The sequence below is a fragment of the Neolamprologus multifasciatus genome, chromosome 2, assembly GCF_963576455.1.
Source record: "Neolamprologus multifasciatus chromosome 2, fNeoMul1.2, whole genome shotgun sequence".
In the NCBI taxonomy this organism is placed as follows: Eukaryota; Metazoa; Chordata; class Actinopteri; order Cichliformes; family Cichlidae; genus Neolamprologus; species Neolamprologus multifasciatus.
The window spans coordinates 16,604,409-16,628,487 of NC_140440.1; the positions used below are offsets into that span (position 1 = coordinate 16,604,409).

General features: G+C 40.4%; 1 long non-coding RNA gene across 3 annotated transcripts; it reads left to right on the forward strand.

The window, feature by feature from the left end:
* Positions 1 to 1,191: 1,191 nt before the first annotated feature.
* LOC146524154 (uncharacterized) lies at positions 1,192 to 8,660 on the forward strand. Of its 3 annotated transcripts, XR_014869446.1 has the most exons (4): positions 1,192 to 1,400; positions 7,121 to 7,177; positions 7,398 to 7,493; positions 7,941 to 8,660. It is a non-coding gene; the product is annotated as an uncharacterized LOC146524154 (long non-coding RNA). The 3 variants fall into 3 exon arrangements; XR_014869448.1 differs by lacking the exon at positions 1,192 to 1,400 and having other exon boundaries at positions 6,784 to 7,177; positions 7,398 to 7,499; XR_014869444.1 differs by lacking the exon at positions 1,192 to 1,400 and having other exon boundaries at positions 6,784 to 7,177.
* The last annotated feature ends 15,419 nt before the right edge of the window (positions 8,661 to 24,079 follow it).

A 24,079-nucleotide genomic window follows, 5' to 3' on the forward strand; every position in this document is an offset into this window, starting at 1 on the left:
AGCTTTCTGTGGTTGTTCCTGTTATTCTTAGTTTGTAACGTTGGTATTTGAATGATGTTGGTTTTATTGTTCAAACAACACACTGATGACTGTCTGCAGTATATAAATAACGTATTTGGATTAGTAATTGGTTAACTGGTTAACTAATCATGGCAGAAGTGACTTGGAATGTAACATGAATCTTGACTTCGCACCACACATAAAAAAAAACAAACAAAAAAAACAAATAACATTGTTTGTGTTCACATGTTCACAACATGAACAACTTGGCAACTTGTTGATAGGAAGGCAATTTACTGTTTCCTTTCTATCAGCTCAAAGCAGTCAGGCTATTCTCCTTTGACCTCTAGCATCAAAAAAGGGTTTTTCACCCAGAGGGGTACAGCTCACTGGATATTACCGCATTTTTCTGACCATCCTCCACAAATCTTAGAGATAGCTGTGTTGTGTTGTGTATGTTGTACCAGCGTTTCTCACCATGTTGTGTATCTGTAGCCTAGTGTAAACAGTTCAGTTTGAATGCCACAGAAATGTTTTCCCGAGAGACAAAAAAGGTCTCAAACCACAAAGCATAAAAACTGTTGGCAAGGTAACTGGGTCACTGAGTCAAGTAACCACAGAGCTTATGAAGGACCAAAACGGGCCAAATTTACCAACACCTAACAGCTTTGAGTTTCTTCTCAAAGCTGTTACACTGTAAACCTGAATGTTCAAAGTAATTAAATAGATTAAGTAGTGTATACTCAAAGTCTTTAAAAAGTTCTGTTAACTTAAATATGTCAAGTTCGTGTAACATGTTCTTCTTTTTGAGTAAATAAAGCTAATAATTTTTGATTGAATTGAACTATTTCTATATTAAGTAAGCATCACTTGAAATCATAACTTAAGCACAACGTAACACAGTTAAGTTAGGACATATAAGAATGGTAAGGTCCTGTTATTTTTGTTGTTTCAAGTAGGTAGGATTTAATAATAAACTTAATTTATGTAGCACATGCTAAAATACAATAAAATCTCAAAGTGTTTCACCAAATAAGTAAAATCAAATTGTCTTAAATGCATTAGTGGAAGACAAAATGTATTTATTTTAATATTCATTGTCTTATCAATGTATCCTATATATATATATATATATATATATATTTTTTTTTTTCTTTTTCCCGTAAGTGTTGAGCAGCTGCAGGAATCAATTTTTATTCCAAGTTAATCTCTGATTCACCCTCCGAAGCCGAAGGCGGGGCTAATGAGCATTATACACTGATCGTTTACCGCTATTTGGAAAAAAATACGAAACACAGAAGAAGTAAAGGTATATGGGCGGGAAACAGCACCAAAGAGGCAACACGGAAGACTGGAGAAAGTTGGACCTAACAGCAGCAACTAGCATCACTGGACTTACAGTAAGTTTTCAATGTTGATATTAGTTTATTGTTAAAATACGAATATTTAGTTGTATTTTTGGTGCGTGTCGAAAAGAATAGTAGAAATGTCGGATCCGTGTTTTTTATGTGCTTTGCTGCTCTCCCCGAAGGAAACTTTGCGCTTGCAGATCTAGCATTAAGTTGTTGTAATGAGGGTCGCATGCTGTTTAAAAAGTTAGATACTACTTGTTTTAGAGGTGGCGCCCGGTCGCCTAGTATGAAACAAAGTGTTTTAATCTCTCTAAATTTTGAAACCCCCTCTCATGACTCAGAATAGTTGGGTCCAAACAAGCCCGTTGTCGCTGCAGTTACACAGCGGAGATAACTGTCTGCAGTGAGAGTGCTTTCAAGCCGTTTTCTTGTTAGAAACGCTATATTTTAAACTATATGGTGTATTAGGCGTTTGAGGTCTCGATAGGTGTTTATATATATATATTATATATATCAGTCACTTTACGCCGTAGAATGATCGGGAAACTCATCCTTCAATTCAATTCAATTCAATTCAATTTTATTTATATAGCGCCAAATCACAACAAAAGTCACCTCAAGGCGCTTCATAGATACAGAGAAAAGCCCAACAATCATATGACCCCCTATGAGCAAGCACTTTGGCGACAGTGGGAAGGAAAAACTCCCTTTTAACAGGAAGAAACCTCCGGCAGAACCAGGCTCAGGGAGGGGCGGCCATCTGCTGCGACCGGTTGGGGTGAGAGAAGGAAGACAGGATAAAAGACATGCTGTGGAAGAGAGACAGAGATTAATAACAGGTATGATTCAATACAGAGAGGTCTATTAACACATAGTGAGTGAGAAAGGTGACTGGAAAGGAAAAACTCAATGCATCATGGGAATCCCCCGGCAGCCTACATCTATTGCAGCATAACTAAGGGAGGATTCAGGGTCACCTGGTCCAGCCCTAACTATATGCTTTAGCAAAAAGGAAAGTTTTAAGCCTAATCTTAAAAGTAGAGATAGTGTCTGTCTCCCGAATCCAAACTGGAAGCTGGTTCCACAGAAGAGGGGCCTGAAAACTGAAGGCTCTCCCTCCCATTCTACTTTTAAATACTCTAGGAACAACAAGTAGGCCTGCAGAGCGGGAGCGAAGTGCTCTAATAGGGTAATATGGTACTACAAGGTCATTAAGATAAGATGGGGCCTGATTATTTAAGACCTTGTATGTGAGGAGCAGGATTTTGAATTCAATTCTGGATTTAACAGGAAGCCAATGAAGGGAAGCCAAAACAGGAGAAATATGCTCTCTCTTTCTAGTCCCTGTCAGTACTCTTGCTGCAGCATTTTGGATTAACTGAAGGCTTTTCAGTGAGTTTTTTGGACATCCTGATAATAATGAATTGCAGTAGTCCAGCCTGGAAGTAATAAATGCATGAACTAGTTTTTCAGCGTCACTCTGAGACAGGATATTTCTAATTTTAGAGATGTTGCGCAAATGGAAGAACGCAGTCTTACATATTTGTTTAATATGTGCGTTGAAGGACATATCCTGGTCAAAAATGACTCCAAGGTTCCTCACAGTGTTACTGGAGGCCAAGGTAATGCCATCCAGAGTAAGAATCTGGTTAGATACCATATTTCTAAGCTTTTCAGCGCCGAGTACAATGACCTCAGTTTTATCTGAGTTAAGAAGCAGAAAGTTAGTGGCCATCCAAGTCTTTATGTCTTTAAGACATTCCTGCAGTTTAACTAATTGGTGTGTGTTATCTGGCTTCATGGACAGATAGAGCTGGGTGTCATCTGCATAGCAGTGAAAATGTATGCTATGTCTTCTAATGATGCTGCCTAGGGGAAGCATGTATAATGTAAACAGAATTGGTCCTAGCACTGAACCCTGTGGAACTCCATAATTAACCTCAGTGTGTGAAGAGGACTCTCCATTTACATGCACAAATTGGAGTCTATTAGATAGATATGATACAAACCACTGCAGTGCAATACCTGTAATACCTACAGCATGTTCTAATCGCTCTAATAGGATATTATGGTCAACAGTATCGAATGCTGCACTAAGGTCAAGAAGGACAAGCACAGAGATGAGTCCACTGTCAGAGGCCATAAGAAGATCATTTGTAACCTTCACTAAAGCTGTTTCTGTGCTGTGATGAGCTCTGAAACCTGACTGAAACTCTTCAAATAAACCATTCCTCTGCAGATGATCTGTTAGCTGTTTGACAACTACTCTTTCAAGGATTTTTGATATGAAAGGAAGGTTGGAGATTGGCCTATAATTAGCTAAGACTGCTGGGTCTAGAGATGGCTTTTTGAGTAAAGGTTTAACTGCAGCCACCTTGAAGGCCTGTGGTACATAGCCGATTATTAGAGATAGGTTGATCATATATAAGATCGAAGAATTAATTAATGGCAGGACTTCTTTGAGCAGTTTTGTAGGAATGGGGTCTAAAAGACACGTTGATGGTTTGGAGGAAGTAATTATTGAAGTTAACTCAGAAAGATCGATTGGAGAAAAAGAGTCTAACTTAACATCAATGGTACTAAGAGTAGCTGTAGATAATATTACATCTGTGGGATGATTATTGGTAATTTTTTCTCTAATGATAAAAATTTTATTTGTGAAGAAGTTCATGAAGTCATCACTAGTTAACGTTAAAGGGATGGTTGGCTCAAAAGAGCTCTGACTTTTTGTCAGCCTGGCTACAGTGCTGAAGAGAAACCTGGGGTTGTTCTTATTTTCTTCAATCAGTGATGAGTAGTAAGCTGTTCTGGCTTTGCGGAGGGCTTTCTTATAAAGCAACAAACTATTTCTCCAGGCTAAATGATGATCCTCTAAATTTGTGACACGCCATTTCCTCTCCAGATTACGAGTCATCTGCTTTAGGGTACGTGTTTGAGAATTATACCACGGGGTCAGGTACTTCTGATTAGAGACCTTAGTTTTCACTAGAGCTACAGTATCCAGAGTCGTACGTAGTGATGAGGTGAAATTATTAACAAGATAATCGACCTCTGTTGGGGTAGCGTTCAGATAGCTGCTCTGCTCTGTGTTGGTACAGGGCATTGACGATGATAACAGTGGCTGGATTATATTCTTAAACTTAGTTACAGCGCTTTCAGAAAGACATCTACTTTGATAAAGTCCACTCTCCACTGCTGCGTAATCAATTATTGTAAATGTAAATGTTATCAGGAAATGATCAGACAGGAGAGGGTTTTCAGGAAACACTGTTAAATGTTCAGTTTCTATGCCATATGTTAAAACAAGATCTAGAGTGTGATTAAAGTGGTGGGTGGGTTCTTTTACATTTTGAGAGAAACCAATTGAGTCTAACAACAGATTAAATGCCATGTTGAGGCTGTCATTTTTAGCATCAACATGGATGTTAAAATCACCCACAATAATTATTTTATCTGAGCTCAGAACTAAATCAGATAAAAAGTCTGAGAAATCAGACAGAAACTCTGTGTAAGGCCCAGGTGGACGATAGATGATAACAAGTAAGACTGGTTTCTGAGTTTCACAGCTGGGGTGGAAAATGTTAAGCATCAGGCTTTCAAATGAATTAAAAGTCTGTCTTGGTCTTTCATTAATTAATAGACTGGTGTGAAAAATTGCTGCCACACCGCCCCCTCGACCTGTGCTTCGAGATTTCTGGTAGTTAGAATGACTCGGGGGTGTTGATTCATTTAAACTAACATAATCATCCTGCTGCAACCAGGTTTCTGTAAGGCAGAGTAAATCAATTTGTTGATCAATTATTAAGTCATGTACTAACAGAGACTTGGAGGAGAGAGACCTAATATTTAATAATCCACATTTCACTGTTTTACTCTTGTATGTGGATACTGTATTATTCTTTCTTTGTAAATGTTTAAGTTGTTTGTTGCTGGTTTTTAGTTTGTTTTTTGTCTTTTTGGAAGCAGACACAGTCTCTATGGAGATGGGTTTTTGGGGGGGTAGCAGGAGGAGAGAAGCTGCAGAGAGGCGTGTAAGACTGCAACTCTGCTTCCTGGTCCCAACTCTGGATAGTCATATTTTGAGGGGTTTAATAAATTTGTCGATATTTCTAGAAATGAGAGCTGCTCCATCCAAAGTGGGATGGATGCCATCTCTCCTAACAAGACCAGGTTTCCTCCAGAAGGTTTGCCAATTATCTATGAAGCCCACATCGTTTCTGGGACACCACTCAGATAGCCAGCAATTTAAGGAGAACATGCGGCTAAACATGTCACTCCTGGTCTGATTGGGGAGGGGACCAGAGAAAACTACAGAGTCCGACATTGTTTTGGCAAAGTTGCACACCGATTCAATATTGATTTTAGTGACCTCCGATTGGCGTAACCGGGTATCATTACTGCCGACGTGAATTATGATTTTACTGAATTTACGTTTACCCTTAGCCAGCAGTTTTAAATTTCCTTCAATGTCGCCTGCTCTGGCCCCTGGAAGACAATTGACTATGGTTGCCGGTGTCTCTAGCTTCACATGTCTGAGAACAGAATCACCAATTACCAGAGTTTGACCCCCAGCGGGTGTGTCACCGAGTGGGGAAAAACGGTTAGACAAATGAACGGGTTGGTGGTGTACCTGGGGCTTCTGTTTAGGACTATGCTTCCTCCTCACCGTTACCCAGCCGTCTTTCCCCAGCTGCTTGGGATCTCCCGGGGAACAGCTAGCGGGGCCTACGCTATCTTCGGCTGCACCAGCTACAGGGGCCTGGCTAGCTAAGTGTGAGAGAAGGGTGCAAAGCCGAGTCTCCAGTTCAGTAATCCTGGCCTCCAGAGCTGCAAATATGCTACATTTGTTACAGATATCATTACTGCTAAAGGAGGCCGAGGAGTAACTAAACATCTGACACAATGAGCAAGAAAGTGCAGAAGGGACAGGTGAAGTAGCCATGGTGCTAACGGGTCGGCTACGAGCTAAGCTAGCGAAACAGTACAGAGACAGTGAGTGAATACTATAAATTAGGTAGTGAGTACACAGAAAGTGTGCTTCGGATGAAGCACGTGAAGATTATACTGTGAAAAAAGAATGTATTTAAAAGTTGTTAATTAAACTGCTAAGCAAATAAGCTACTCAGAAACACCACTGTGTTTGAGCAGGAACAGGAAGCGATACTATACCACAGAGCGAGCGAACACCAAGTGACCAGGTGTATCCTTCTAACACACCTGCTCTGACGAGGCACGTTGTTCACAAGCCAGAGTTAGAGGGCCAATGAAAGAGCACGGCGCACGCATCGTCTCCTCTCACTTTGCCTAATTAGTGGAATCAATTGTCAATCAACTTCTGCCAACCAATTGGCACTCTTGGATCACTAAGGTCCTAAAAAACAAACCTGTCAATCAAAACAACCAGAATCGTTCGGAGAGAGAAGCAGTGATGCCTGACATTTTTGACATTAACTGTGCATGCACATTAAATAATTTCAAATAACATATGTTTGGGGGAACCTCTCATCAGTAAGGCTTTAGTTTGTAGAAATGGCGTTGTTGTTGATTTAACCATGCCGTTAAAGTTCAAGTGCTGCTGCTTGTCTTCAGTATTGTAATATTTGCTCAATGGCTTTAGTATCTTGACTAGAGATGCATTCCCACTTTGGGGATTAAATGAAAAGATCATTAACAGGGAAAAATTATAAATGGAAGTATTTATAATTTGTCACCGTTTGGATGCTTTTTAATTGTTCATCAGTTTATGCCTTTGGATCTCTCTGTTCCAGCTTCAAGAATTAAGACAGAGTCGAGGAAGAGAACTGGGGATGTGATAAAGATACCAGGTAATTCATTTTGTTTGTGAATTCTTCTACCAATCATCGCTCTCGCTCTCTCTCGAGTTGTCTTAAAAATATATTAAACTAACTACTAAACCAACTTTACTTATGCTATTTTCCACCTATAGATTCTTATTCTTATTTGTGGACATATGTTCTGATTTGACTGTTGTTGTTGTTCAGTAAACTCACCAGTATATACAATTCTGTTTTTATCTGGCAATAGGAAATCCATGATATCCACACCAAGCGCACTACCGTTCTCCACGCCCTTCCTGTCTATCTGCGTGAGGATGTCTCTGGATTTTTCAGAACGTGCACTGTGAGTGTCCTTAAGTTTCTAACAGATACTACTGTGTATATAAACAGTGCATCAAAGTACAAACATGTATTCTGATGCACTGTTTGGACTTACCTTTGTTTAGTCTACCCATACGGTTTCCATGTATGGTCTTTTCTGTCTCCTCACTACGAATGAACTGAATTGGTGTTTTGTTGAAAGTGATAAGATGTTTAGTAAAACATTTTCCTGTGTATTCCTTTAGCTTAGTTTCAGTCTATCTCACACCACTTGATTCTCTGGTGAATTAGCTGATTTCTGTGTGCAGAACATGGATCTTCTGTTTTTCACCTCTTACAGCGAGACCCAGGTCTCCCTTGTAAAAGAGGTATTGGATCTCAACGGGAGTTGGTAAAATGAGAAATTATATGTCGTGTGTTGTATTTCTTGGGTTAGATTGTGATTAGTATCTCTTTTTCATTCATTCAGGACAAATCTGATGAGTTGGAGCTTGATGGTGTTGAAGTGGCCCTCTTCACTGTCATCAGTGACCATGACACGACAAGTCCAGTTCACTACCAACCTGTGAAAATCTCTGTCGTCATTGAAAGTGATGCCGTGGACAGTCTCCCCAGATTTGGTGAAGCCTTCCTGGTAATGTTTGGACTGATCTATGCACTTCACCTCAGCTACCCCAAAGCCCTGACCAACACTTTAGAATTTACTCAAAAGATTTAACTTGGTCTAGAAAGTGGTAAACTGTCACCCAGGTTACAGACCCTCAAGAATGACTTGGTTATGTAGGAACTCATCTGAAAGAAGGATGCAGGGTGAAGCATTATAAAAGGCTAGTTCAAAGTTCTCTCCTTTTATCTAAATAATGCCTCAAAACATTATTGCATTACTCTACAGGTGTTCAGCCAATAGGTCCAAACTATACAACGTGTCTTTGTTTTCATTAACATAATGCAAAGCAACACTAATGTTTTGTATGTTTTAATGTTTTTCATAATACTATTTCTAAAACATTGTGGGCTGCACAAGATGACCTAAATTTCACTGTTTGATACTGGTTAATGTAAAACAAATAGCATTGTAATTCACTCAAATTGCTGCCCTGTTGCCTTATTCAGATATTAGCCAGAGAGCCAAAAGCACATTTTGATATTATTTATAATTATTTGGCATTATTTTTTTATTACTCTGACAGTTTTCGATTTTTGCATTTTTGGTCTACTTATTTTAATTTATAAATGTTTTTGTTAATTATTTTTAATTTATTTAATTTTTTTTAAAATGTATTTAATTTCAACATAATGTGCTAAAAGGGAGCAATTTTTTTGAGTTCTGGTAACTTATTCGGGTTTACAGTGTAGGTGATATTTGAGGATTGTCCTCAGGTTCAGTCTTCTTGTTCTTTTTAAAAGCTCCACCACACTGGCTGCACTAAAACTAAACATGTCTAATATCTATGTTTGTTATCTTATTAGCACAAAAATACAGCCATCATTGAAATAACACATAAAAATAAACCTTTACCTGAGTAGTAGATTCGTAAATATTTTAAACAGGGTGTCAAACTTAAATTTGAGCCACTTTCAGCCCACTTTGAGCTGCAGCGGGCCACACCAGTGAAACTGCCCTTTCTGTAACAGCATGTAACACAATGTCTTATTTAATATAAGAAAAAGAAGTAAAATTTCAACAGCATGTCTCAGTTTCTCTACATGATTAAAGCGTAAATGTCACAGATCTGGGTCGGTGATTCAGTGCTTTGTGGTCTGGACTTTTGAATCTGGTTAAAGTCATTTTGAGTTTGAGAATTGAGCCTATTTCTGTTATTATGTTGGGCGTCTGTTTATTTTCCCGGTCCCTTAGTCTTGTCTCTGTGTTTTGTTCTTTAGTGTCCTCCTCCTGTGTTCTTACTTTCACCTTTATGGTTTGTCCTTAGCGTCTTCCATGTGAGGTCTGTCATGTTTCCATGTCTCCACAGTCTGTCGTGTTTTATCCCCGTCCTGGGGTCAAGCCACTTGTCTGAGTCCTGTTGTGGGTGCTACTTCCTGTTTTATCCTCATCTCATGTGCTTGTGTTCAGTTTTACTTCCCTTGTCTCACTAGCTATGCACCCACTACCGTCAAAAGAGAAATTCCTGTAGTAGATTTAATTTTTTGTTTGTAGTTTCACAGTACTCTACATTTACTCAAACACTTCACTGAGTTACATATTTAATGCAATTTAAATATTCTGATTTCCTGTATCACCCCCCGCCTTGTGCTTCCCCTTTTCACAAAATAATCCCTGAACCGCCCAATGCTGTGCTGATGGAGTCAAAGACACTTACCATTGTTCATCACGGAATCAGAAATAAAGCCTTTAATGGAGTGTATACATCTGGACAAATGGATTTTCACCATGGAGGTTTGGACAACTTTTTTCCTTCCTTGAAGCACAGAGGAGGAGTGTTAATTCATTAATCACTTAATGCCACTACATGAATCCTGTCCTATGTGAATAAGGGCTTAGCATGGGCCTCAGTTTGGACTCGCCCTTCCCCCCTGAGACTCCGGGGAGTTGACCCTCCGTCCCATGACAGAGGACGGCTTTTCTAGCACTTTGCTGAGCCTGCAGGCATCTCTGCTTCTCGTGCTGCGCTGGTAACTAACGTTTACAATGCGTACAGTTTCCAGGAGAGCAGTGGGCTCGGATCTGGTTTTAATTCATCGAGAATGCTTTGGAACTGCATGCGTGCTCTTGCGTGTAATGAATGCTTTGACACTCAATTATTATTCATGTGAGTAGATTTATTTTAATGCACCACCTCTTGATTTTGTATTTTGATTGTGCTGTGTGTCAGGTTGTGCATATTACATAGCTCTAAACAGAATTATTAAGCAATTTGTTTTGTTTCACCTGATATATGGTTTGCACACCCACAAAGAAAGGCAATTATTTTCACAGGACCTAAATACAAGTGAAAATGACTTTAGCTAACATTTCAGGATGAATATTCCTGTCTAGACAGGACTTTAGTCACATATACTATATTTTTGGTACTTCCTGTGCTTGTGGAGCAGGTGAATTCAGAAGATAGCTATGATCCTGCATCGATTTCTACACCGCAAGCATGAAAAGAGGGTTTGGGTTCAGGGAGGGAAAGAGGTGAAAGGAAGGTTTTTCAAGCCCTAAGACAGTGCGAAAAGGTTTAAACTAAATGTCAAAACATGTTTGCACATTCATTTTTTAACATTTAACTATGACAGTTGTAGCATATTTGCATCTCATATTGCTCCATTAAATACACATACATCAAAAGAAAAGTGTGTTGATATATATTACAAAGCTGGTTAAATAAATAATAAATGCATCTCAAGCATCTCATTTCACATGCAAATAATAAATTTGCATGTGAAATGAGATGCTTGGAATAAGGGCAACATTATGCAAATTGCTAAAAAAATAATTATTAAAGCTTTTTTTTATTTTTGGCTTAATTGGAGCTTATTTGAGTAAATAAGCTGTGATCTTAAACTGCATGCAGCGGTGAGTGTCCACAGTCATTTTTTATTTCCTTGATGTTAGCATACTTCTTTAACTAGCTCATTGAACACAAATACTGATCCATAGGGACATAAGAAGCATGAGTGCTTACTGAGTTTGGGATGACTTGATGACTCTGAGGTAAATGCCTTAGTTTTGTTTTTGTCTTGGATTTTACATTCACTGATCAGGCGTAACATAACTGTACTGTCTTTCCCTCCTCACACTGCACAGAAGAGGAACCGGCAGCAAGGTTCAACACTTTTCTTCCATCAAGACTCTGAAGACCATTACTCTTTGTCCACAGGTTTAATGATGTAGAAAGTGTGAAACTGAAACAAACATAACACAATTACAATTACAGTATATTCTTTAAATCTTACATATACACTGTACCTACAAGTCTACAATAATCTAAATCAACGTAGCATTGCACTTTAGCTGCAAGAATAAGCATTAGCTGTGCTCTAAACATGTGGCTTCAACAACGTATCAAAGTTACACATTAAACGTCCCTCATGTCACAAAATACAACCACAGAACTACAGATAAGTATCAAATAAACAATATACATACAGACAATGCTCCAAAAGACGAAGGATTGAGGGCAGATGCATGTGGATTCATGGCAGTCTCCTTGGCCATGTGCAAACTTCACTAAACCTCACTACTTCCTGCTTCCTGTGATGTCACCAGGTATCAGAACTATTAAAGGGACAGCTGCACTAACACTATCAGCACAATAACCTCCTAATATTGTGTTGGTCCCCTTTTTGCTTTGACCTGTCAAGTAGTGGACTCCACGAGACCCCTGAAGGTGTGCGGTGGTATCTGGGACCAAGACAGTTTGAGTCCTGCAAGTTACAAGGTAGGGCCTGCATGGATCGGATTTGTTTGTGCTTGATTGGATTGAGATCTGGGAAATGTGAAGGCCAAGGCAACACCTTAAACTCCTTAAAACAATGCTCGGGTAGGTGGTTTGTGTCAAAGTGACATCCACATGAATGGCAGGACCCAACCTTTCTCAAAGCATCATACTGCTTTCATCTGCTTAACTTCTTCCAATAGTTCCTCCTGTTGCCAGGTGTTCTCCAGGTAAGCAGTCCATATGATGTAAAAGAAAATGTCATCGGACCAAGCCACCTTCTTCCATTGCTTTGTGGTCCACTTGTGATGTTCATGTGCCCATTGCTGGCACTTTCTGTAGTGTACATGGGCAGCATGGGTACTGTGACTGTTCTGGATCTATGATCTGCTAAATAATATCATCTCATGGACTGGTTTGTCTTTCACAGTACCTCTCAGTACATCTTGTTAAAAGGATAATATACACAGAAATAAAATGCATGTATCTACTGTATTTAACTGCTTTTTGTTTTAACATGTTATCACAGCTCACCTAAGCAACAGACTCACCACATATATGAGCTAAAACACTTAAATATTTATCTCCATCTTTTACTTATTGTTATAATCACTGTGGAATACAGGAAGCAGGTGGCAATCCCTGCCTCCCCCCACCACAAAATGTTCCCTTTCTTATAATCTCATGTGTGTGCCCTACTGATGAGAAAAGCTTGAGAGACAGTGCACTTAGTTCCTAACTGGTTTCTAAAAGCCTGTTTGACGTAATGATGCTCGCCCAGGTGAACCAGCTGCTGGTCGCCTCACACGTAGAGGACAAAAAATGAAGATACACTCAGTAAAAAATAAAAAAATCCACAAAGACAGTCACTGCACGTGTGTGTGTGTGTCTGTGTCTGTGTCTGTGTGTGCGTGTGAGAGAGAGAGCCACATGCTGCTGTTGGGCTATTCCTGCGGAGAGCTGCAGCAAACATCACAGTCAGCTAGAAGGGTGACTCACCAGGATCTCCAGCAGGGTTTTTGTCTGCCACACTACTAAAGGTCCCATGTCATGTCTTCCACCAGTTCATATGTTTCACCCAGTTTTACCCCAAAACATACTGAGGTCAACTTTATAGTGCTGGAAAATGGATTATACTACTCCTTATTCAGCAAGTACATCTGAACAGGAAGCGTTGATGTTAGTGGGGAAATTAGGTTGTGGCATCAACAAACTGAAATTCAATGCATTGTTACAGCAGTCACACTTTTTTTTTATTCAGTCATTTCCTTGGAGCTCTAAAATGTATTGAAGGTGAAAAAAAAATCATTGCAGTCACTGGGCAACCACACATTTGTCCAAGATGCAAGAAGGTTGTTGTCATATTTTTATTCTAGTGTGGCAGATCCATTAATTTTAAGAAATCTTGAGTCAGTAACAACTTCTGGCATTTAAACCCTTGGGGTGCATAATTATTGGAATAGACTGACTGTAAGTATTGGATTGTTCATAATCTTCCAGTTGTTTGAAAAACCAAGTATTGAAAACTGAATTTTTAATTGGATCATTTAGTCTGTGCTCATATTTATGAAAAAATACTGAGCTCAGCGTGAGGTAGACTGGGTAAGGCCAGTCTCACTCTCCACGTGTTTCATGTAGTTGAGACACCTTAGTGTCAAATTTGAATTAAACCCTTAAGAATCTTTGTTTTTAAAGAGTTAATCTTCTATAAGGACCAACACCATGATGTTCTTCTACATCCTAACTAGGGATGGGTATCATTTAGGTTTTTTCCAATACCGGTGCCAAACCGGTACTTTTGAAACAGTGCCGGTGCTTAAACGTTGCTCAAACCGGTCCTTAAAGAATGGAGAACACAAACTTTGTCCAAAACCCTCCTCATATTCAACTGTTTTTTTGTAAAAAGATAACAATGTTAGCCTTTTCTGCAGCTATGGGGCATATATGGTACAGTGTTGGGAAGGTTACTTTTAAAATGTATTCCATTACAGAATACAGAATACATGCCCCAAAATGTATTCTGTAACGTATTCCGTTACGTTACTCAATGAGAGTAACGTATTCTGAATACTTTGGATTACTTAACATATTATCATGCATTTTACAACTACATGAATGTACTATTGCTGTGATTTATTACTGTTACTGAAGGTCTGCGGCTCCGAACCGTAGTAAAGGGACCTCTGGCTAATACGGTGGGTTCTGTGTCGGGCTCGTAGCCGAAAACTAGCTTTACTTTGTTGTCTGGGTCAACTCTGCTTGCGAGAGACAGAGAGAGGCGTTGAAAGGCTGCTCCAACGGAACTTATTGTTTTTGGAGGAAAACACGAACAAAGCGTACAGTCGAGTTTTAATAGCTTACTTACAACTGGGCTCGTCAGGCTCTCTTCTTGGCTGCAGTGGTTATTATTATATTTACATGCTTCCAGCTCCCGTTTTTGCTCGATGACAGCTCGTACTTTTCGACTCTCCTTTTTCTCCCACCTGGCGCTCACAGACACATAATGCGTATGGCAGTGCATTCTCCTTGCAGCACGGACTACACTGCCCATGATGATACATTCTGCATTCTGCCTATTAGCTTAGCACAACAACAAGAAGGCGCTCTCTCACCTAGGAAACACGCAGAGCGAGAGTGTCGCCCTGTAACCATGGCAACCGTAACGCTGCCGCCTGGAACAACAGAACGTAGCTGTCAAACAAAACCCAAACAGTCCTGACCCGCCACAATATGAAACAGGAAAGTACCGCCGTGTAATCCATTTATTTCAACAAAGTAACTGTATTCTAAATACCACCTTTTTAAACGGTAACTGTAACGGAATACAGTTACTCATATTTTGTATTTTAAATACGTAACGGCGGTACATGTATTCCGTTACTCCCCAACACTGTATGGTATCACTATTGGCTGGAAGCAGTGCTTAAACAATGGAAAAAAACACAAACTTTGTCCAAAAACCTCTAATGTTTAACTGTTTTCCACTTTTTCTTTGGTCATTTTAGCCTTTTTGGCCAGGATGAAAGGAGTATCTGCCATCAAACAAGAAGACAGCTGCATGTAACTACGACGGTGTTTGCTAGTTCACCTTACATGCATTAATGTAATAACGTGGTTAGCCTACTCAACGTAAATTATACACGAACAACATTAAGCTACTCACACAGAGAAGAATGGCTGCTGCTGCCATCATCATCCGTCATCATTTCTGCTACACTGGCAGGGCTAGGGGCCAGGACTCTACTCTTCGGGTTTTTGGGGGATGTTGCAAACTCCGTCCGATAACAGGCAACCCACCCGCAGTAGATGCACTCGTTGTGAGGTCTCGCAGCAAGCTATCAAATACGGCGCATTTCTCGGCTTTAAAAAAAAAAAGAGCTATGCGTCGCCAGGTGTTTCATCAGATTTGAGGTGTTACCTCCTTTGCACAGTATCAGCTTAAAGCACTTGTTGCAGGCTGCTGAGTTTGTATCTTTTGCTGTGAAGTACAGCCAGACTTTGACCACTTCGCCTTGGGCATTTTTAATCTGTAGCTCTGCTCTAAAAGAACGTGCGTACCTGGGCCCGCCTACTATCCTCGGAAACGTAAAATGATTGGCTAGAATCTAAAGTGTATCACAGCTCAGGAAAAAAAGCACCGAAAAAAAGCACCGAAATGTGCCATCATGGCACCGGATACCAGTACCCATCCCTAATCCTAACAAATACTGTCTGGCCAACAGGGAACATTCTTCACAAATGAGGCCCCATCTTATCTTAAAGACTTCATAGTACCATATCACCTCAGTAGTTCACTTCATTTTATGAGATTGCAAGCTCACTTGTGGTTCTTAGAATATTTAAAAGTAGAATGGGAGGCAGAGCCTTCGGCTGTATGACCCCTCCTCTGTGGAACCAGCGTAGGTGACCCTGAACCCTGAAGTAAATGAAAAAACAAGTAAGGGCTAAAAACAAAGGCCCCACAGGTACACTGCATGCTTGGCAGTCTTGAGATTTATAATAACACCACCCCTTGTGCATCCTTATGCTTAGCTTAGGTGCACTGTTTGCCCTTAGCATCCAGCAGTGCCAGCACTGACACCACGCTTTGTCTGTACCTCTCAGACAAAATAGCAGTTTTCTGACACTCTGGCCGGGATGACGCGATAAATGTTTTAATTTGTAAAAGAGGGGGAACAACGGGACCAAAGAGCGCAGTTTAAATGCATGACTTTAAAGTGTACAAACAGATTTAAAATGTGTCTTTTTCCAAGCATATTGAGCAGGGGGAGTCAGTGGTTTCATTTGTATTCTCCTCTGGGCCAGTCCCTCATCATTGTGTTGTTTTACTGGGCCACCTATGAGCAAACAAGCCATCAGAAGAAAACAGTGCATCGCCTGCTCCTGATCCTAAAGGAAAAAAATGACAAAAATAGCATGTTGGACCCAGAGATTAGAGGGGAAGGATCTTGCAGAGTCTCCGGCACATTAGGAAGGCAACGAAAGGAGGGTGCAACAAGCTACTTCTTTGAAGCTGCCAGTTGCAATTGTTGCTAGGCTACTAAAAGAGTGTAACTGATGCTACAGAGTGACCAACATGAAAGTGCTGTTTATATAGTAAAATGCCAGCTTGTAAAGATCAAACCTCAAGTGAGAACAGGCCTATGTTTCAACTCTTTCCCTCAGATTAGATGTCAAACATTTAGAGCAACTTCAGTCAGTTTTTCTAATATTAATGACATTTAATGAAAGAGCACAACACAAAATTAGGCATCACTTGATTTTTAACCATTGAGATTATAAAAGTTCGCAAACTGCAACTAGAACAGTGGTTCTTAACCTTGTTGGAGGTACCGAACCCCACCACTTTCATATGCGCATTCACCAAACTCCTCTTTAGTGATTTTTTTTTTTTTTTTTTCAAATTCAAGACATAGATATGTTTTTTACTGGTGCACAAAATGAGCCGTGCATGAACATCATCTTGTTCAAAGAACAAAACCAACACAATGCATGAACTTACAACAAATTACATACCTGTAAATCAGTGTGACTTCTGCTGTTGCCTTTAAGAGACCAGTTCAGATATGCGTGGCTTCACCTTGGCAAGTGCCAGTCTCATGTCATTTTCGCAGAAAAGTCTGTTCCTTTTCTTCGTTTTTATGTCCAGCATTGTCGAAAAGGATTGCAAAGATATGTTGTAACAAATGGTATAACAAAATCCAGGGGTTTCTTAGCAATAATTGGATACTTGTCCATTTGTCGACACCAAAACGTTGAGAGCGTTGTTGTTCTGAAGAGTTGCTGTTGAACCTGGCTCTGCTGAATTTCAATGATTTCGTCAAGGTATTCATCATTGACATCTGCTGTCTCAACAGCAAACGTGAATGGCTGTCTCACCCATGCTGGATATGACTCTCTTGTAGGGAAATATCTGCCGAGAGACTTTGCAAACTCATCTAAGTGCGTTGCAATTGTTTGCTTCAGTTCCGTGGATACAGAAATATCTCCGATTCCAGACACATCTTCGACCTTACTTACACAGTTGTCCAGAAGGGGGAAGTTTGCAAAGTTGTTGTTCTCTGTTCGTCATTTCCATAACGTTAGCTTTTTTTGAAAAGCCTTCAGGTGTTCTTCCGCTTCTATGATATTGACTCCACCACCCTGCATCTGCTGATTGAGAGCTGCGAATATATCAGCCATGTACGCTAAAATGAGAATGAACTCAGGATTTTTGAAGCAATCTGCATGACAGTGTTGGTGCTCTTGCAAAAACAGAGCTAATTCCACACGCATCACAAAAACACGATTCAGCACCTGTCCCCGTGATAACCACCGAACATTAGAATGGTACAGAAGTACCTCGAATTCAGAGCCCATTTCTTTACACAGCTCACTGAAGATGCGGTGCCTCAGAGCACTAGTTTGCACATAGTTCACACATTCCACCATGGTTTTTAATACTTCTGCCATTTTTGGAGGCAAGGTTTTTGTTGCCAATGCATGCCTGTGCAAAATACAATGAGTCACAATGATGTGTAGTGCATTGGCTTTTACTAGCGCACCAAAACCAGAGTTTCTTCCCAGCATGACTGGAGCTCCGTCCGTACAAACTGCAGAAACCATGTCCCATGAAAGATTGTTGTCTCTGAAGAAGTCATCCACAACCTTAGTTGTTGTTGTAAGAGGCTTACAAAATAAAAAATCTTTTTTTATCATGTCATGTTTCACATAGCGCACAAAAACAGTAAGCTGGCTTAGATTAGCAACGTCTGTGCTCTCATCGAGCTGAAGGCTGAATTTTGCCGGGCTTGAAATCAGATCGGCGACTACTTGAGCCAAGATGTCTTTACTCATGTCTTCTATTCTGTCGCTGACTGTGTCATTTGAAAGAGGAATTTGTGATAATTTACCTTCGGCCGCTGTTCCGAGTATCAGATTTGCCATCTTTAACGCGGCTGGTTTCACGAGTGTTTCACCAATGGTGTGTGGCTTGCCCTGCTTTGCGATCAGGTAAGAAACTTTGTACGATGCTGTGAGGATCGGTTTGTTAACGGGTACAAATCCAAGAGCAGGCAGAGTGGGCCTTTCATCGAATCTGGCTCTCTTCACCTTGAATTCAGCAAGTGTTGTGTTCTTGTATCACACCAAGTACTACCACAACATTCACATGTTGACTACTGCACGCGTTACATTCCCCGCAGCCCTGATTGGCCAAGCAGTGTAGCATGATCGTCTGCAGCCAGTGATGGCCAGAAGGGGGCGTGACATCACAAATTTACACGATAATTCGGGTGTGGCTGGACCTCTGCCGAACCCCTGAGATCGACTCACCGAACCCCTAGGGTTCGATCGAACCCAGGTTAAGAACCACTGAACTAGAATAATGACCACAATATCATAATTCTCTGGTACAATATTTCCCATTTAGTGCCACTATCAATTGAAACTGTGTGAGCTCAAGAATTTTGAAGCCTGCTTGGAAAAAGTTTTAGTTTTTGTAATTGGTAATATACACAAAGTACAGCTAAGGCTAATGGGAAGTGTTTTCTTATTTGAAAGTCTAAGGATCGTCCAGTTACTGCAGTTCATCTCGAGGAGAACATTTTTGCAGCAAAAATGTGTTTGATGCTAGTATGGCTAAACACAAAAGCTGGTGAGCCAAAGGATTGCTGTTTGCCTAATAAGCTCCTGTTTCTCTGTGTGCAGCCAAAACAGTCCTGACCTCGCCTGCAGTTGATCCAACAGGCCCTTTAATGCTCCAGAGCATCACACTCTCTCACCTGTTTGTCTGCCCTGGTACAATTACACTTATACCCGCTTTTTTACACGATGTCCAAGAATACAGAAAACTCAGTGGGCCAGACGATGTTTCTCTTTTACTCAAGGTTCATTTGAAACCCTTACACATTTAAAGACCAGGAAGGTCTAAGTCCTTGTTGATAGTTACAACACTAACCCTGTGTTTTAGAATAAAATAAGAAGAATAATAAGAATAAAAGGCATACAGACATGGCCAAAATGGCTTGATGAAGTCTGAATCAAGCATTAGAATAAGGAAAAAAGGTGAGGTGTTGCCAAAAAAAATCTGAATCTACCAATCTAGTGGGATTTTTCTACACAACCATTTCTAGGGTTTAAAAATATTGGTACAAAAAAGAAAAAGATATCCAACGAGATACTGGGAGTGAAATTCTCAAGGCAAAAATGGCTTGTTGATGTCACAGGTCAAAGGATAATTGCCAACGTGGTTCAAGGTGACAGAAAGGCAAAAGAAACTCATGAAATTCATCACAGCCTACCTGATCAAGTCCATGCTCTTATGACCACAGTGTACCCATGTCCTCATGGCTGTTTCAAGCAGGATAATGAACCAGGTCAAAAAATCTCATATCATCTGAAACTGGTTTGTTGAACATGACAGTGTTGAAAAAGCTTTCACAGTCGAGATCTCAGCCCAGTGGAGTGCCTTTGGGATTGGTGGAATAGGTGATTCACATCATGGTTGTGTAGCCGTTAAAATTCAAAGAACTGGATGACGTCATCATGTCAATATGGACCAAAATCTCTGAAGATCAATTTAGTCCAACCATAGACAGGCCACTGGTGGATGTTAAGAGGTTAAACTGTCAGGTTTGTTGTCAGGATGTTTTCCTTTTCCAGGTGGTTTGTGGTCAGCTCCTTCTGTTTCTGCCTTCTGGTGGAGTTTCCTTCCCAGGCTCACTCTCCCCTGTGCCTGCAAACCATTATCCATCAGGAGGCTATGTACTTAAGAACGGGCTGTGGCTGTCGCTGGTCCTAACAATTTGAGCCTTATCAAAGTAACATGGGTCTTTACACCTTTCACATCCAACTAATAAGATCAATAAGCCAATAAGAGCCTCTTTACCTCTTTATGGTCTAATTTACCCTGGACTTTGACACACGTCACACATGTTCACCACGTTTGTGGTAATATTTTGGTTCGTCATATGTGGCACTCTTAATCTGCTCAGTAAGCTATAAAGCTTATGGAACAACAGAGAGGTAGAGGAAATCTGGGAGGATAGAGAAATCATTTCACTGTATGGTTATAAAGAGCTCGAGAGGTGGGGGAGTGAAGGAAGAGACAGAGTGAAGAAAAGAAGCATGCTCTTATATGCTCCCACACACACCAACCTGCTCCACTGGACCACCCTGCATGATGCTGCTACTAATGAAAGCAAATAAAAGTGATCCCTCAGAAGAACAAGCAAAGTGCTGAAGGGTGAACGTAGCACATTGTAGAATTAGGTAGTTGAGATGACTGAAGATGCTTGACCTTGGAAGTGATGCCTGGAATCACTTCCAGTTGCTGATTCTCAGACAGAAAAAGCTCACCAATCTTTGGATAAATAACCCCAAAAAAGAATAAATAAATAAAGCAAAAAAGAAAAATCCCAACGCAATCAGACAGTGTTGCCTCGCTGAAAAGAATCAGCTGTTTGATTTAATGTTGATGAAAGAGAAATAAGGTTATTTCTGATGTTTATACCCAAATTATTTAGTGGAAAACAATTTCAAATGTCTCACTGTTGAGTGTTTTCATGCGAGGATGGATAATGTCGAGACCTATAAGAATGATTAGTTCGCTGTCGCCTCGTTGAATAAAGCAACAAGAAAGTTGTTATGGAAAGAGATTGTTACATTAGGTGTATGAAAGAGCTATGCAAACTTTATCTCAATCAGAAAATTATAATTATTAGCATCAAATTGCTTTTTTTATTAAAGACTCGACACAGAAATTAGATTTTATATTCACTGTTATTTTACAGTACAGTCCATGTCAAACGTTTAAGACGGCTTGAAAAATGGCAAAAAATCCTATTTGGCATGGTTGGATCTTAAAAAGGTTCCAAGTTGAGCTTCAACATGCAACAAGAAGAAATGAGAGTGAGACAATTGATTGAAAACAACACCATCACTGCTGAGGTGGGACGCAGTAAGACGGTCATTTGGAATTTCTTAAATGATCCTGGGGGTTGTGGAACAAAAAACTGAAGTGACAGACCAAAAAAGTCACCAGCACTGAGCCGGAGGATCCATTTGGTTGTCTGTCAAGACACTGGATGATCCTCAACCCAAATTAAGTCCGTTACTGGCGCCGACTGCAGCCTCTTAACCATCAGACGGCATCTGAGACTGAAAGGCTTCAAAAAGAAAAACGTCTTCAAAGGCCTCGTGTTCTTGAACGCCACAGAACTGACCGTTTGGACCAAACATGGGACATTGAGAGGTGGAAGAAAGTTTTATTCTCTGATGAGAACAAATGATGATGATGAATGATGGTCCTGATGGTTTCCAACATTACTGGCATGACGAGCAGATCCCACCTGGTGGTCTGGGGTGTTTTTTCCTTGAGTGGAACAGTGAAACTTCAGGAGGTGCAGGGGCATCAAACTGCTGCTGGCTGTGTCCAGATGTTGGAGAGAGCATCCCTCATGACTGAGGGCCCTCGTTTGTGTGGTAACCACTGGATTTATCAACAGGACAAGCTGTTTGAAAACTCTTAATATGTTTTATATAAGGATAAAAATGATTTGATTCCATAGAAATAAGCTCAGTGGAAATTACGTGGCATGTATGGGTTTCCTTGTATGTCTGAAGATACACTGCAGGCACAATGTTTTCTTTGCAGCAAAATCCTGGCAGATAATTTGGTGAAGGCAGCCCATCGTCGTAGCAGCAGCAAGCACTCAGGGGTCTTGGATTCTGACAGTTTTAGTTCAAAACCTCTTCAGTTTTACCAAGTCAGAAGAATAGACTGAAGAGTATGAAGCAAAACTCTGGAGGAAGTTTCCTCTGTTACTACTTGTGAAACAAAAGCCAAACTCAGTTGTTGAAAAACTCATTCTCTCTGTGTTTGGCTCAAACTTTTGCAACAATGTAGAATACATCCATGAACATATTTTGCTTTGCTAGTTACTTCCAGAAGCTGTCAAAGTCCATTTTTCATACGAGAGAACGTTTGAAAAGTGTGGGTGTGCTGCAGACAATGGCAGAGCACACATAGGTGTGTGAAGAAGGTGAATCCAGACATAAAGTGGATGCTTTGTATTATTCACCACCAGACATTTACCAGTAAGACCCAAACAGTTAAATGTTGTTTTATATGATGCAGTTTACAGTGGTTATCTTTGGAAATCTTTGTCATGACAGCTACTCATTTGGCAAAAAAACATCATGATGATCCACAAGACTTTTGGGAGAACATTCTGTGGACTGATGAGAGAACACTTTAGTGTTTTGGATGGTTTGTACCCTGGTACATTTGGTACAAAACTAAGAAGAGCATCAAAGGAACAGTCAAGCATGGTGGTGGTAGTGTGATGGTCTTTGCTGCTTTGCTGCTTCAGGGATGGACGACTTGCTATGGACCATAAATTCAGCTCTTTACCAGAAAATCCTAAAGGACAGTGTCCATCCATCAATTCTGAAACATGTGACAAAAAGCAAATAAAATGAAGGGGGTAAATTTAAAGCACTGTGTTTATGTCATGGATCTGCTTCTCCCAGTGGATTCTCCTTCTCTCGTTCTCTTCCCCCCTCTGTTTTGGTCTGTGTGTAGTGTTGACGGTGGGCTGGACTCTTTCTGTGTCTCCGTCCTTCTCACCTGTGGCTGATCACTCACCTGTAGAGGATGAAAAATCACAGCCCTTCTTAAGGCAGAGATGGACAGCCTTTCATTGCTGGAACCTTGACCCACAACCCCAGCTCATTCTCTAGTTGACTCCTTGTGTGTTTCCTTGCAGCTTCCTTCGGTGACTGTTTGTCTTCCTTGTGTGCAGGATGTTGTTCCCTTCAGCGTTTCTTTCGAGTGTGATGAGAGAGAGAGTCTTCCCTCAAACCGTGAGAGTGTGCGTGGATCGTGAGGGTCGGATGTTTGGACTGCTCCACTGTCTGTACCATCTGATCTCCCCTGGATTAACCCAGTTCATCAGTGTGCCCTGTTATTTTTTCTTGTCTGTTAATAAATATTCTAGTTTAGCCATGACAGTAAAGATCAGTATCGCCTGAGTGACAGCAGCCAGTCTTTAATGTACTCATTTTGTGTGTTAATGCTAAATTATCAGCTAACACTAGTGGGTTTGGTTAACAAGCTGTATCTATAGACTGTACATGCTCAACACACATAGCATAGCTCTGACTAACAAAATATGATAAAGTACAAAGAACTGTCCCACAGTAGGATATTTTATTTGTCAAATAATTCCATTAAAAATGTTCCAAAAGACTAACACAGCAGTTACTGGAATAAGGGAACATTGCATTGATTTTAAAATCATATTGCTCACTTTTAAAAATCATAAATAACACCGCGCCCAGCTATCTTATGGATCTCCTCAGCTTTTATACCCTTGGGAGAGCGCTTAGGTCAGCAGGCCAAATACTCCTGGTGCGACCTAGATCCCGCCTTATGACCAGAGGTGACCGCATATTCGCCTCTGTTGCACCCTACCTCTGGAGTAATCTTCCTCAAGCTATCCGTGCGTCTCATTCAATTCAGTCTTTTAAATTTTGTTTAAAAACGTATTTATTTAGCCTTGCCTTCCCTGCCTCCTAGACCCTGCATTTTAACTGTACTGTAACCTTTTTGCTTTTATTAATGTTTTTATGTTTTGACCTTCAGCCTTTCAGCTCGTGCCTACTATGCCTGGTATCTTTGGTTAGTTATGTCTCCCACCTGTTAGTATATTCTATTTGTACGTATATTATTTATTTTATTTAT